General features: G+C 43.2%; 1 pseudogene; it reads left to right on the top strand.

Annotated features, from left to right (window-relative positions):
• The first annotated feature begins 7364 nt into the window (after positions 1-7364).
• LOC126299902 (5S ribosomal RNA) lies at positions 7365-7482 on the top strand (annotated as a pseudogene).
• Positions 7483-15841: the final 8359 nt, after the last annotated feature.

A 15841-nucleotide genomic window follows, 5' to 3' on the forward strand; every position in this document is an offset into this window, starting at 1 on the left:
AGTCTGCTTTTGATGTCCTCCTTGCTCCGTCCGTCATTGGTTATTTTACTGCCTAGGTAGCAGAATTCCTTAACATCATTGACTTCGTGACCATCAATCCTGATGTTAAGTTTCTCGCTGTTCTCATTACCTTCGTCTTTCTCCGATTTACTCTCAAACCATACTACGTACTCATTAGACTGTTCATTCCGTTCAGCAGATCATTTAATTCTTCTTCACTTTCACTCAGGATAGCAATGTCATCAGTGAATCGTATCAATGATATCCTTTCACCTTGTATTTTAATTCCACTCCTGAACCTTTCTTTTATTTCCATCAGTGCTTCCTCGATGTACAGATTGAAGAGTAGGGGCGAAAGGCTACAGCCTTGTCTTACACCCTTCTTAATACGAACACTTCGTTCTTGATCGTCCACTCTTATTATTCCCTCTTGGTTGTTGTACATATTGTATATGACCCGTCTCTCCCTATAGCTTACCCCTACTTTTTTCAGAATCTCGAACAGCTTGCACCATTTTATATTGTCGAACGCTTTTTCCACGTCGACAAATCATATGTACGTGTCTCTTTTCACATAGAGTTGTCTAATATTTTTTGCGTGAATACGGTGCTGTCCCATAAAACACCGACAAACAGAAGTAAGTAAGAAATGTCTGGTAAACATGGGCTTTAAAATGTGTACCTTACGAGCTAGTAGCACTTGTTCAGCTTCGCTAATATGAAAACATCTCTTCTACTGGACTAGTGCTCATAGCTCTTAAAGTAAGCATTTTAGAGTCTGTGTTTACTAGACACATTTTTTATTATTTTGGTCCGTATTACCTCCTTCCGAAATATGAAAAGGAGGATCCTGCCCCTAAAGCTTGTCGGTGTTTATATACGTCGTTTTTAGGCTGAAGATGACGAGTAGGAAACTGGTTAAGACACTACAGCTTGGGTAATATTTAGATTAAATTTAATCATTGATATTCGCCGAGAAAGCCTACATTGTCATATAAAAACAATTTGTGTGACAGACAATAAATGCAATACACTATTGACGGAGAAAAGGTAATGATCAATACAAACACACTAATATGTTCTGATGTTATATTGTGACTATAGAATCCAGTCATCATCTTCCTAAAGCTAAGGATTAAGCAATATAGAGATACAGAGCTATCGCCAGACAGACTGTCCACGGTATGGTACATAAAATACTAAGAGATGTGTGCGAGTTATAATCCCTTCAACATTCTTCAAATGATCGTGTAAGTTTTTTTTATTTTCTGATTCTAAGATAATGGATATGCTGGTGGGAATTTGGTATTTGGTTTACGTAGTCACTTGCACGAAGTTACACTACCTGACTAAAAAAGTGAAGCACTCAGAAGCGAGGGAGGAAAGAAAATGAAACTTCAAGGGTTTACAGGATATGTGATGTTATCTCAGTGATAACAATATCGAGTCAAATCTGCAAAGAACTTGACAGTATGAACCGACTTATCAGTGTGATAAGTATAGCCTGGTTGCTTGCATTGATTCGCTAGTGAAGGGTGTCGTAAAGCCACTGTATCCTCTCCTGAGGCAAGCTGGGTAAAAACTGTTGTAACTGGTTCTTGATATCATAGATCCTGGCACTGGAACGGACGTGACGCCCGAGCTGGTCCAACACAAGTTATATAGGGGACTGATCTGGAGATCTTGCTGACCGTATGAGTACCTCAATATCACGCAGTCTATAGAGAGGAGCAAAACGTGGTCCATCATTGTTCTGCTGAATGATGACACCACGATACTTTCTCATCAGAGGTAGCACATGAAGAGGCAGAATGTCCATTGTGTCGTCAGCATTTTCTCAATCACTACAAGCTGTTACCTGTAGTCATATCTGAAGACTCCTCACACCATGGTTGGTTGGTTGATTTGTGGGAGGGGACCAAATAGCGAGGTCATCGGTCCAGTCAGATGAGGGAAGGATGGGGAAGGAAGTCTGTCTTGCCCTTTCAAAGGAACCATCCCGGCATTTGCCTCAAGAGATTCAGGGAAACCATGGGAAACTTAAATCAGAATGGCCAGACGAGGGTTTGAACCAATATCCTCCCAACTGCGAGTCCAGTGCGCTAACCACTGCACCATCTCGCTCAGTCTCACACCATGATCCAAGGAGTAACACCACTTTGCTTATCCAAAACATTGGAAGAGCGAGATTTCTGCCCAGGTTGCCGTCATACACATCGATGATGGTCATTCGCGGCAGTACACAATTGAGATTCATTGCTGAAGACAATGTGATGCCATTCACCTGCAATCCATGCTTCTCAGCCAAGGCACCAATCCAAACGCACCCATTTATTTTGTGGCGTTAATTGCAGCCAAGGTAATTTTCAAGTCCTGCTGCAGCTAGTTTCCAATCAATGGTGCAGTATGACACAGAACATTTGCGGGGAACGATTATTTCGCCTCGGATAACAGGCGCAGATGTAATGGCGTTACGATATGCTTGGCACACAATACTGCGATCCTCCCTAATATTGGTCAGATGTGGTCGACCAGAACTTTAACGACCAGTTTGCCTGCCCTCACGTTCCCATGCAGTCCAGTATCAGGCCGCTGTCGCATCCGAACGCCCCACAAATCTGGATATTGCATGTTTCGACCAGCCTGCCAAATAGAGGCCCGCAAAGATACCCCTTTCAAACTGAGATGCTGTCTCACACGAGTGCGTGGCATCACCGTGTCCTTCACAGCGGTCACTCAACATCTGACGCTGTTCAACGACCTTTGTATACCCTTAGCCACTTTCGATGTGAAACTGAAAGACGTGTACTGAGAAAAATATGGAGTGGGTGTAAATGTAGGAGCCCAGACGCCGAGCCGACGCGCCCGCGGCGGTAGCAGCAGCAACAGTTGATATAGAGTAATTTAGCTTAGTTCCCGTTTTCTTTCACGTACTTTTTTCAAAGAATTGAACTATGCCTGTATATTATACTGTATAGACTAGCGCTTAGCAAATTACTCTACATTTTTGTTTTTTCGTAAATCTTGGTGTATATCCACTTCCTAGCATAATTTTCCGCTGCCAAAAGCTCCACGTCATGCCACTACGCATTATACACAGCATATAGTTTAGATCACTGCATTCTACACTGCTGCTCATTAAAATTGCTATACCACAAAGATGACGTGCTACAGACGCGAAATTTAACCGACAGGAAGAAGATGCTGTGACATGCAAATGATTAGCTTTTCAGAGCATTCACACAAGGTTGGCGTCGGTGGCGACACCTACAACGTGCTGACATGAGGAAAGTTTCCAACAGATTTCTCATACACAAACAACAGTTGACCGGCGTTGCCTGGTAAAACGTTGTTGTGATGCCTCGTGTAAGGAGGAGAAAATGCCTACCATCACGTTTCCAACTTTGATAAAGGTCAGATTGTAGCCTATCGCGATTGCGGTTTATCGTGTCGCGACATTGCCGCTCGCGTTGGTCGAGATCCAATGACTGTTAGCAGAATATGGAATCGGGGGCTTCAGAAGGGTAATATGGAACGCCGTGCTGAATCCCAACGGCCTCGTATCACTAGCAGTCGAGATGACAGGCATCTTATCCGCACGGCTGTAACGGACCGTGCAGCCACGTCTCGATCCATGAGTCAACAGATGGGGACGTTTGCAAGACAACAACCACCTGCACGAACAGTTCGACGATGTTTGCAGCAGCATGGACTACCAGCTCGGAGACCGTGGCTGCGGTTACCCTTGACACTGCATCACAGACAGGAGCGCCTGCGATTGTGTATTCAACGATGAACCTGGGTGCATGAATGGCAAAACGTCATTTTTTCGGATGAATCCAGGTTCTTTTTACAGCATCATGATGGTCGCACCCGTGTTCGGCGACATCGCGGTGAACGCACATTGGTAGCGTGTATTCGTCATCGCCATACTGGCGTATCACCCGGCGTGATGGTATGGGTTACCATTGGTTACACGTCTAGGTCACCTCTTGTTCTCATTGACGGCACTTTGAACAGTGGACGTTACATTTTAGATGTGTTACGACCCCTGGCTCTACCCTTCATTCGATCCCTGCGAAACCCTACATTTCAGCAGGATAATGCACGACCGCATGTTGTAGGTTCTGTACGGGCCTTTCTGGATACAGAAAATGTTCGACTGCTGTCCTGGCCAGCACATTCTCCAGATCTCTCATCAATTGAAAACGTCTGGTCAATGGTGGCCGAGCAACTGGCTAGTCACAATACGCCAGTCACTACTCTTGATGAACTGTGGTATCGTGCTGAAGCTGCATGGGCAGCTGTACCTGTACACGCCATCCAAGTTCTGTCTGACTCAATGCCCAGGCGTATCAAAGCCGTTATTACGACCAGAGGTGGTTGTTCTGGATACTGATTTCTCAGGATCTATGCACCCAAATTGCGAGAAAATATAGTTACATGTCAGTTCTAGTATAATATATTTGTCCAATGAATACCCGTTTATCATCTGCTTTTCTTCTTGGTGTAGCAATTTTAATGGCCAGTAGTGTAGTTTACATAATTACATCGTTCGGTAGCTTTTCAGTAAACAGAGTTTCTAGTAACAGGTAACTGTAGATACATCCACTTCATTAGAGAGATGTATTTCTATGTAAGAGCTTACCGTTTCAGGGCATAGAGAGAAATCTCCAGAGGAGATTTTGCTGTTTCTTTATTCTCCTCGTTATTTTTCCGTACAGTCCAAACTCAGTACCGCCATTTTAGATCTTATAACTATTTGTAAAGCTGGAACCTGCGTTGGCTACCGGCGACATGGTTCTGGCTAATGATCAAAGTTGCGACGAAGTCGTGTCACTGTTGACGAGATCTGCGACACCTTTGGTACCGCTGGAATCCCCTGATGACCCTGGTGTCGCTGCATCTCCTGGTACGCAACATCTCACCGGTCCGTCCTCACTCGAGACTGGGTGGCACACAGTGGTGGGCTTGCATGTCACTGGGTGGAAGGCAACAGGAGCGAGATGCAACCCAGTGTTGATGATAACTCTGAGCCAACACGGGATGCCTGTCTTGTTGCGTCAATGGTCTATCTTCCTGCCCAGTCCGGACAAGTGCAGAGGGTGGGTATGTTTGTCATTGGGAGCTCCAATGTTAGGCGTGTGGTGGAGCCCCTCTGGGAAACAGCAGGTAAGGCGGGAAAGAGTGCCAGTGTGCACTCAGTATGTTTGCCAGGGGGTCTCGTCCGTGATGTGGAGGAGGCCCTGCTGGCAGCTGTCGAGCACACTGGGTGCAACCGGCTGCATGTAGTGGCACATATCGGCATTAATGACGCCTGCTGCATCGGTTGTGAAGGGTAACCTCGGCTCCTTTCGGCGGATGCCTGATTTGGTGTAAGGAACTAGAAACGCGCGCTGGGTACAGACTAAGCTGTCCATTTCTAGCATCATACCCCTGGTCGTTCGCCATTCTCTGGCTTGGAACAGAATGGAAGGTCTAAACCAGAGGATCAGACGACCCTGCGACGGCATCGGATGCAAACTTCTCGATCTCCGGCATCGGATACAGAATTATAAAGCCCGCCTTAATAGGCCAGGCGTGCACTACATGCAGGAAGGGGCTACTACGATAGCGGAGTAAGTCTGGCGTGCACATGCGGATATCTTAGGTTAGAGAAACCTTCCCTTGGCGTGAAAGACGATTTGCCTGATAAATTATCCACAATGTCCTTAGAGAAAGTTCACCATTTCAGTTCAGAAATAGAAAAGGTTAATATGATTTTTGCAAACTGCAGGAGCATCCAAGGAAATGTACCAGAATTAATATCGCTTACTGAAGGCTGTAATCCACAGATAGTATTAGGCATAGAAACTTGGTTTAAACCGGACGTTACTTACAACGAAATCGTAAGTTCAGAGCAGAATGTTTATCGTAAGGATAGGTTAGCCGCCAGCGGCCGCGGCGTGTATATTACAGTAAAGAATTCGATAAAATCAAGCGAGGTTATCACGGATCCCAATTGTGAATGAATCTAGGTGAAATTAAGTATCACAGCTCGGTCGAAAACAGTAATCGTACGCTTTTATAGACTGCTTGGATCTAGAGCTCTAGTGGTAGAGGACTTCAGACAGAGCTTGTAGTTGTGGTAGGGGGTGACTTCAACTTACCAAGCATAAAGAGGAAATATCATGGTATGAAAACTGGTGCCAGGGACAGGGATTCGTGTGACGTTGTTCTGGACGTCTTGTCCGAAAATCACTTTGAGCAGACAGAGAACCAACCCGTGAGGGTAATGTCTTAGACTTCCTGCCAAATCAGGTAATGTAGAGAAAGGTATCAGCAATCATAAGGCTGTACTAGCATCTATGACAACGGATCTTACAAAGTATGTTAAGAAAAGTAGGAAAATATTTTTTCTTAGCAAGAGTGACAGGATACAAATTTCAGAGAATCTGAGCAGTCAGCATCAAATTTTCGGTGATGAGGGTGAAGATGTGGAGAACAAATGGAAAAAATTCAAATGTATCGTGCAATATGCTCTAGACAAGTGTGTTCCGAGTAATGTGTTAAGGGATGGGAAAGACCCACTATGGTTTAATTACCGTGTTAGAAAACTGATAGGCAAACAAAGAGAACTTCATCTCAGATTCAAGAGAAGTATAAACCCAACTGAGAAACAAAAGCTGAACGAAGCGAAAATGAGCACAGGGAGAGAAATGAGAGAAAGCGTTCGGTGACTTTGAAAGTAACACTTTGTCAACCGATCAGAGCAAAATGCTAAGAGATTTTGGTTGTATGTAAAATCAGTAAGTGGGACCAAACTAACTATTCGCTCACTCAGTGAGCATGCTGCCACCTAAACGGAAGACTATAAAGAGAATGTCGAAGTACTAAATTGGGTCTTCCGAAATCATTTCACCGTGGGAGATCGTAATACGGCCCGTCCTTTCAAATGTCGCACCAACGTCGAAATGGCAGATACTTAGATAACCCATGGTGGAATAGAAAATCAACTACAGTCACTGAGTAGTGGAAAGGCGTCAGGACCAGATGAGATAACTATAAGATTCTACAAAGATCATGCGAAAGAACTTGCTCCCTCTCTAGCAGTAATTTATTGTAGATCGCTTGAGAAACAGATACCCAGCGACTGGAAGAACGTGCAGGTCATTCCCGTTTTACTCGGAACACACTTGTGTAGGGCATATTACACGATACATTTCTTCCGTTTGTTCTCCACATCTTCATCCCGCCAGTAGGACATATGCACACAATTATAGACCTATACCGTTGACATCAATCTGTTGTAGGACTATGGAAAATGTTTTGTGCTCAATAGCTATAACGTTTTTAGAGAATGAAAATCTCCCCTATAAAAATCAGCCAACGGCCTTGTCATAGTGGAAACACCGGTTCCCGTCAGACCACCGAAGTTAAGCACTGTCGGGCTGGGCTAGTACTTCCATGGGTGACCATCCGGTCTGCCGAGGGCTGTTCGCAAGTGGGGTGCAATCAGCCCTTGTGAGGCGAATTGAGTAGCTACTTGATTGAGACATAGCTCCTTCGGTCTCGTAACCTGAATACGGCCGGGAGAGCGGTGTGCTGACCACATGCCCCTCCATATCCGCATCTGATGACGCCTGTAGGCTGAGCATGACACTGTGGGGTGGCGGATGGAGAAATTCTATTGTTGCCGTTCTCAACACAGGCTCTCTAACTACAATGTTGGCAACCAGAAAGTGATTATCAAAAACGTGATGCCTGTAATTAATGTTCACTGTGCGTACTCTGATGGAGAAATAAAGTTATTGATCATTGAAGTTCATTACGCTTAGGATTTAGGATTATGTCTGGGATTCATAGAAAATGCAGTTTGCTATAACAATTTTGACTATATTCTGAAAACGATAAAGTGTAAAGATCCAGACAAAAGTTTACCCAAGCAATGCAACTATCAACCCTTGTACTATCAGAGCTGTTCAGAGTCTATTGCGCGGATCCTATTATCCCTAGATAATGAAACTGTTCAATAATCGTTATCTATGTAAACGTTCAAAGTGAATGCTCGCCAAAATTTCATGTTAATACTCATCAAACGCCACGCTAGTAATGGTAGAAGGTCTGTCCTGCTGCGACACGTGAAAATACGACATACGCAAACAGAATAAATCACTGAGGTCGTTCTGCAATTAACACTTTACCCCATTATAATCTCATTGTTACGTGCATACCGAGTAACGTAATACGGCATTCAAGGCTGTTCCTTGCAACCGCACAGACGCGACGCAGTTTCCCGCACAGCGTGTGTGCTGATACAAATCTATAAGAGAACTGGGGCCTTTTTTTTGGGGGCACTTTTCATTCCCTTCTCTGAAGGAGGAAGGCGGGCTGTTTGAGGGCATGCTGCTGGCGTCCCTTTTCAGCCGTGGGGTTTTTACATAGTTGCTTTTATTTGATACCATTTATTTTTCCTGCAAGTGCATTGTTATATGTGGTTGACAATTTCGTTACTGCAGGTTTTTAGCAAAAAAAATAATATTAATATATTAAAATAATAAAATTTAAGTATATAATAGAAGAAAAAGTATGAAGTACACAATGTATATAGCAATGAAAGAGAAGAGACATATAGAATACAAAGCATATAGAATACAAAACGACATCCAGCTCGCAGCTTATTTACATAGCCGTGGCGCGGACCACCGAAGGCGCAGCCGACACAATTTGCCTTCCTGTCCAGCTGCTGGGGCTAGTAGAGCACAGCTTCAAGTTACTAAACAATTAATTGCTTCATTCGCTGAAGGCCGATGAAGCTCCCAATTTAATTGTGAAATCAACACACAGGTAAGTATCTATAATGAAATTCTGATGTGGCTACGTTAAATACTTTTGGAGAGAGAATTATTTTAGTTGCAGTGCACGCAATATATAAGCTCTGAACTTGCCCTTTGGAGAGATGCTACAGCTATAGTTTTATAGCTACCTTTTGGAAACTTCTCACATCTTTGTTATTATAGCGTATCTCCATTCTACCTAAATTCAAACATCATAGCTTTATTTAAGCACTTACTTAATCTATCTTCCTTCTGTACACTTAGGACACAAAAACAGAAAATCATGAATTTCAACCAAAATATTACTTTGTGAGATCCAGCATGCTTTTTCCATTAAATTACAATGAAAAAGAAATCAGAGTATAAATTTTGAAGTTTCTATCTCCTTCTTGTTGCGCCGATGATTTTTACGTAAAATGTCAAAATTTCGAAAAACTGTTAAAGTTATTAAACTGAAATTTAACACATTATCATTTTAGCATCACTCCTGACATGCTATTAACTTTTCAGATTGTTTACTTTACTTTTAAGGTATTGCACAACATTTGTGACGTCACAGCTAGTTACAACGGACTAGGCTGGCACACAATTGAAAGCATATCAATTCTATATGGCGTGAGTAGGTTGCTTCCCTACAACGCGGTGGCCAGTCGGTACCGCTGGGCCCTCATGACCTGTTCGGACGGAGAGAGGAGTCTATAATCAACATGGATTATGCAAAAAGAGATCCTTCGAAACTCAGTTCGCTCTGTTCCTCCATGAGATCCACAGCGCCGTAGACAATGGCGTTCGGCTTGATGCCATGTTCCTTGACTTCAGGAAGGCACTTGACACCATCCTACACCATCGGTTAATGAAAAAATACGAACTTATCAGGTAGCGAAGCAGATTTGAGACTGGATTAAAGACTTTCTAGCAGATAGATCTCAACACGTCGCTCTTAACGGAACAAAATCGACAGATGTAAAGATAATTTCCAGAGAACCCCAAGGAAATTTGATATGATCGTTACTCTTTACATTATATATAAATGATCCAGTAGAAAGCGTCAGATGCTTTATAAGGCTGTTCGCAGATGATACGGTTGTCTATAACAAAGTAGCTACGCCAGAAGATAGTAAAGATTTGCACAATGACCTCTAGAAAATTGATGATTGGTGCAGGCTCTGGTAATTGACCCTGAACGTAAATAAAAGCAACATATTTTACATACGTAGGAAAATAAATACACTACTTTACAGGTACACTATTGATGACAAACCGCTGGAAAAGGTATCTGACGTAAAATATCTAGAAGTAAATATCCAGAGCGACCTGAAGTTGAATGACCACATAAAACAAATATTACTAAAAGCAGATGCGAGACACAGATTAATAGGAAGAATCTTAAAGAAACGTAACTCATCTACAAAGGACGTGTATGTAAGGTGATTTTTCGGCCGATTCTTGACTATGGTTCGTCTATCTCGAATACCTCCCACGTCGGAGCAACAGAAGAGATACAGAAGATCCAACGAAGAGCGGTCCATTTAGTCACGGGATCGTTTAGCTTGAACGAGACCGTTACGGAGATCCTCAACAAACTCCATTGGCAGACGTTAGAAGAGAGTCGTTGTGCACCACGGAGAGATTTACTGCTCAAATTTCGAGAGAGTACTTTCCGGGAAGAGTCGGACAACTTATTACTTGCCCCCACATACGTCTCGCGTAAAGACCATGAGGAAAAAAATTGATAAATTAGAGCCAATACAGAGGCTTACCAACAATAATTCTTCCTACGCGGTATTCGTGAATGGAACAGGATTGAAGGGTTCAGTTAGTGGTACAAAAAATACCCTCCGCCATACACCATTAAATGGTTTGAGGAGTATATGTACCGATGGAAATGAAGGTAGGTGTTGTGGAGTATAGCGGTACTATAGAAAGGGAGGAGGAGTTTGGTGTGTTGACAGAGCCACAGTATAAGGAGAAGAAGGAGAGTGTAAGACTGAGACGGAAGAATGAAGGGGGTTAGATAATGTGGAGTGGCAGAGGTGTGGAGAAGTTGTAATAATTGATAGGACTGATAATTATGCCGGCGAATTTTATAGTTTGTGAAGGGTAGTCAACTGAAGCTCTGTTGGGATAGGGTATAGAATTTGTCTGGGTGCAAACGCAGATAGTGTAAGACATGCGGTGGTATTCACTGTGGGTGATAGGGGGTGAATTTAATGAGATGGTAGAGGATCTCCGCGAGGAAAATAAATGGACGAGGAAAGCAGAGCAGTGTGCTCGGCACTAAACGATTTGAAGTGAGTAATAGAAGTTGAGTGTAACGGACAATCGGAAACATTGGTATAAGAGAAGATGGAGCAGATCAACGTTTTGTAGGTGTGGAGTTCAGTGGAGGGTGAAATCCCACGTCCCTTTTCTTGTCCGTTACGTATGGTAACATTTATGTACGTCTTTCATTCATAGCATCAGATTTGCACCTCGTGGCTACAATTGGAACTAATTTTTTTTCGGGGTAAATCTGTTCCGCTTTAATGCATTAGAATGTGTACCAATTTTCGCTGCCATACTACAATTACAGCCTACACTGGACCTCTGTGAGTAGCTGCACATTACTTATAACTACACTGTACCTCACCGGAGAAGCATCGATGGTCAAACAGTTCAGAAAAATCTGAAGGGTAGACACACGAGGTAAAGTTTTATCACTATCGTGTCGGGGAAGAAAATAAACACTAGAAATTATATTAAGTCCCAGCTAGCCCGACGCGTTGCATTTACAATCCACACGGAGCAGGATGTGTGGTGTGCCGGAAGATGGTGGCGGAGACCATAATGAGACTTACCGGAGATCTGGTCGGTTGTCGCTGGAATGCTCGCGCGCCGGCCTAAATAGCTGTCTCGCTAAGGATCCGCGTGGGGCTGTTTTCGGCACGTGCCCCTGTGGAGGCTGGAAGAGCTCTCACGCCATCTGTTCCGTAGGGGCGAAGCTCGCGGCAAACCAAACGACTTAAAAATTGTGGGGGATGCCAACGGCGCCTGATGTCTAGGGCGTCTACGAAGTTTCCATGTTAAGTTCTGGTCGGGGGTTAGTCCAAATAAGTTAATGTGTTTGTTAATGGGGTAGGACGGTTTCAAGTAGTTAGATAAAATTTATGGAGAACAAAGTTATGGGTGATTCGTTCTATAATTATTGCCTGAATCTTGGAAGGGTTTCTCTTCAGAGCCCCTGCCTACAACAGAAAGAAAGCTGTTTAAGATAGAGTTGGAGAAATCCTTGGATCTCTGGAGTGTTGGGTAGAGGGCTAGGAATGCAGTGTCATCAGCATATTGAAGGAGGTGGACTGAAGGGGGTCGTTTTAACAGTGTGGAGGATGTGAAGGGGACAAGAAATGACAGAGCCCTTGAAGCACACTTAATGTATAACAGGAGCATGGGAACTGGAACTGTAATCACGACAAAGGATGGAAAATTAGAAAGGAACCAATTAGCAGATATAGTGCACATTGCATAGTGCGTAGTGCATGTGTCTGGAGTCCGATGAAATCAGAATGCTATACACAGATGTGGGCAGTTCCTAGGTGGAGGGATAAGAAAATCGCGGATTTTCCGTTGTTAAGCTGATGGGCTAGGACATGTATGAGGCATTTGAGATGATCATCAGAGGAGAAACTGAGACGAAAGTCACACTGGTTCACAAGAAGGGATAGGTGTTATTTCATACGTTGACGAATGATTTGGGAGAGGGTGGACTTGAAGACCTTGCAAAACCCCTAGGTGATGTTGATGGGTCGGTAGGAGCAATTATTGCTAGTGGAGATGTTTGGTTTGAGGAAAAGGTGATATATATATATATGATTATGAAATTGAACATGAATAGTTGTAAACTATTTACATTTTATTAATTCCATTTTCGAATAAATTTACATAGGGTATTCAAACACCCTGCCTGAGTCTCATTACATGGTCCACACATGTTGCGAAATATATCCATAATCCTGCATGACCCACCCATTGTTTCCAAAAGTCGAGACTTATCTCTTTTCGTGATGTGTTGGTATACATCATGCTGGAACCACAGTTTTTTGTTTGCAGCAAATGGTACTATGTCCAATAGTACACTTACTGTGGTATGAAGAAACTGATGACAAGCTCCTCTACTTAAGCGGTCTGGCTGAAGCACAGTTCCTAGAGGATGATTACTAGCCATTCCATTTACGAGGTCCACGGAAAACCTTAGTTGAAATCTAACAGGAATCGTTTGCGCGCTTTCATGGTCCCCGATTTTACTAATCTGATTGTTGGAATAAATGGAACGCTTAAATTAGACCTCGTTTGTGAATGACACGTGTGAACGGAAAGCAGCAACTTAGCATTCTGATTTGAAAGAATTGCAAAATTCCATACCCAGGAGCAAAATTGCGTAGCCCAATCTGAAAGTGGTCCACGTAAAAACAGTATTCGTTTAACACCCTAAAAATGGTTACATGATCTGTGCCGACAGCATTTGCTTTACTGCAAGTGCTAGTTGAATGCCAGTTACTAAGACTTCACAAAACACGAGATTCGCACTTCCTCCCTTCCAACAGCATCGTTCCACAGGTGCTGTGGTGTCGATGTCTTCTTCTCGGAAACAGATACAGGCATGACGAGCTTCCCTCACGTCATCGTAATACATGATCATGTCAATTATGTCAGTGAGAAGAAGAGTGCATCGTCCATGTTGGATTCAGAACGTCACACGTATCCATCGAGTGGCAAAGCTTCGAATCAGAATAACTAAGCACGAGTAGGGTACTCTGTGACGAGTACCTTGCGTCGATCTGCAAAGTACGTAAACTATTAGTTAAAAAGGATACGTCTCATTACAAAATATAATACACTGTGTGTAATCTATGCGTCTCGAAAATTTGACCTCGGGATATTAAAACACCCTACACAACTAAAAAAAAAGAAGTTGTGGAATGTATAAAGCCCTCCCGCCCCTCCTGCTACCTTCACCCACCCATCTATGACAGCTAAGATACAATAAGACGTATAATTAACAAAGCAACTTCATTGACTATCGACCGAAGGAAAGCAGTGAACAAGTCGAATAGTCCAGACGTTCTTTGCAGGGACCAGAGATATCAGAGATGAAATGCCTTGCATTTAGAACAAAGGTTACTGACACACGAAGGAAAATTTTATCATCTACAATTGGACCTGTGTAGAGCAAATTTTTTGTTCGAAGAGGATGAAGAATTTACTGGAAATAATTTTCCGATTCATTATCAAAAACTGCCCTGTTAACTGATGATGGAGGTCTGTCAGAATAGCAGACTTCGCATATAAGATGGTGCCACTAACTGTACCTAACAAACCCCTACAACCAACGCAACAGACATTCAACTCCTGGTTACATTGCCATGACTGGGCCTCACGTTTCACTTTTAAAGAACTCCAGAGCACCCCGAAATTCTCGAGAAATCCTGCCCTAAGGACTTTCCATATTCACTACGTTATGATATTTAACTTACAAGAAGAATCACATCTCACTGACAAACTTTTGTCACTAATATATAGTAGCAAAAAATCTTTCCTACGACCTGGGGTACCGAAGTCGTAGCTCCAATTCTGAAGCAGGAGAATTAATTTGACAAATTAAATTTGTTCCGATGGATAGAATTATTTTCATATATGACGAAAAAATTTGAAAGTTTGTAAAGCTACCATAGTGAATGAAAACTTAGGAGTCCCTCGCGCCAAACACAAAAATAAACGCAACAAAATTAAAGGGTCACGTTCTTGAAACCCTGTCACTTCCTTCCGTTCAGACGTAGAAGGCCGAAGTTTGGAAATCTGGCTCGAGGGTACCTACAGCTTCCCCACATTCCGCTGTAATTAATGGTACAAAAGCATGGGACACTGTGATGTCACCCTCGGGCTCGGTGACGCTTCAAACAGCATGGTGTTGGCACGCGCAAGTTCACTGTTGAAATCACATGGTTTTCTTATAGGTGGACGAGGAAAATCTTTTAACACACTGATTCTCAAAATCGACACCCCTTACCTTGGACCGTTCATTTTAGCACATTTCAATATCGAAAACGAGAGGTGGCAGTGCGATTTGCAAAAAGACGATGTTCTTGACAATCTTCGACAGTGATGAGACCCCCAGACGATTCAGTCCTTCTCTAAGTGCATCGCGGGGCAGCAACTCCATTGAACTCCTTTGGAGTTTAGCTTAAATATTCTGGTATACACGGTGGAACCACTAGGTGCTATTCAAGGCCATTCGACGAAATTGGAACACTATTTTTTTTTCTTTTTTGTGTCCTCCTGTGGCGTGTTCATTGGAGAGGGGAGCTACATTGGTACACACTTGAATAAAATGGCGAAGGGACCCTTCACTACCAACCAGAATGGCAACACTCTCGGTGGCACTCATGCACCTGTAATAGGCACCTTTAAAAAATTCCTCTGCAGAGATACTGACTCCTCGATTCTTAGGCACCAGTGGTGTAGGCAACACTTTCGACATCCCTCAGATTTCACATGTGGCCAGCAAGCACTAGCACAGCCGCCACTGAGATGTCTTCTTCTTATGCAGGATCAAAGTGTTTTCAGGGTAAACAAAGGTACACTTCCTGATTTTAAAGATTTTGTTAATGATTTGAACGAATTTCTAGCAACAGGTGGCACCATCCCCAACATAAATGACAACCTGTCATTGGCAACAATGGCTGCAGGCCAAGTAGTTGATGTAGACGTGGAGCATGTTGTTCCAGATGTTTTGTTATTCTTTGGCCAATTCTGCAACTTTTCCTGTATGGGGATTTATGCACCTTACCCTTTGACATATGAAATACCACTTAGGTTCAACTGAGTTTAAGACAGAGCTGTTGGCAAGCGATTCCATCATAGCTTTGCCTGCTGCATTGAGACAATCTCAGGCAACCCAGGTGATGTGAGGCCGAGCATTATCTTGCATCAGTGTGAAGCATTGTCCAAACGCTGCAGTCTCTGAAATGACATATGGCTCCAATGTCTCA

This window comes from Schistocerca gregaria, chromosome X, assembly GCF_023897955.1.
Source record: "Schistocerca gregaria isolate iqSchGreg1 chromosome X, iqSchGreg1.2, whole genome shotgun sequence".
NCBI lineage: Eukaryota > Metazoa > Arthropoda > Insecta > Orthoptera > Acrididae > Schistocerca > Schistocerca gregaria.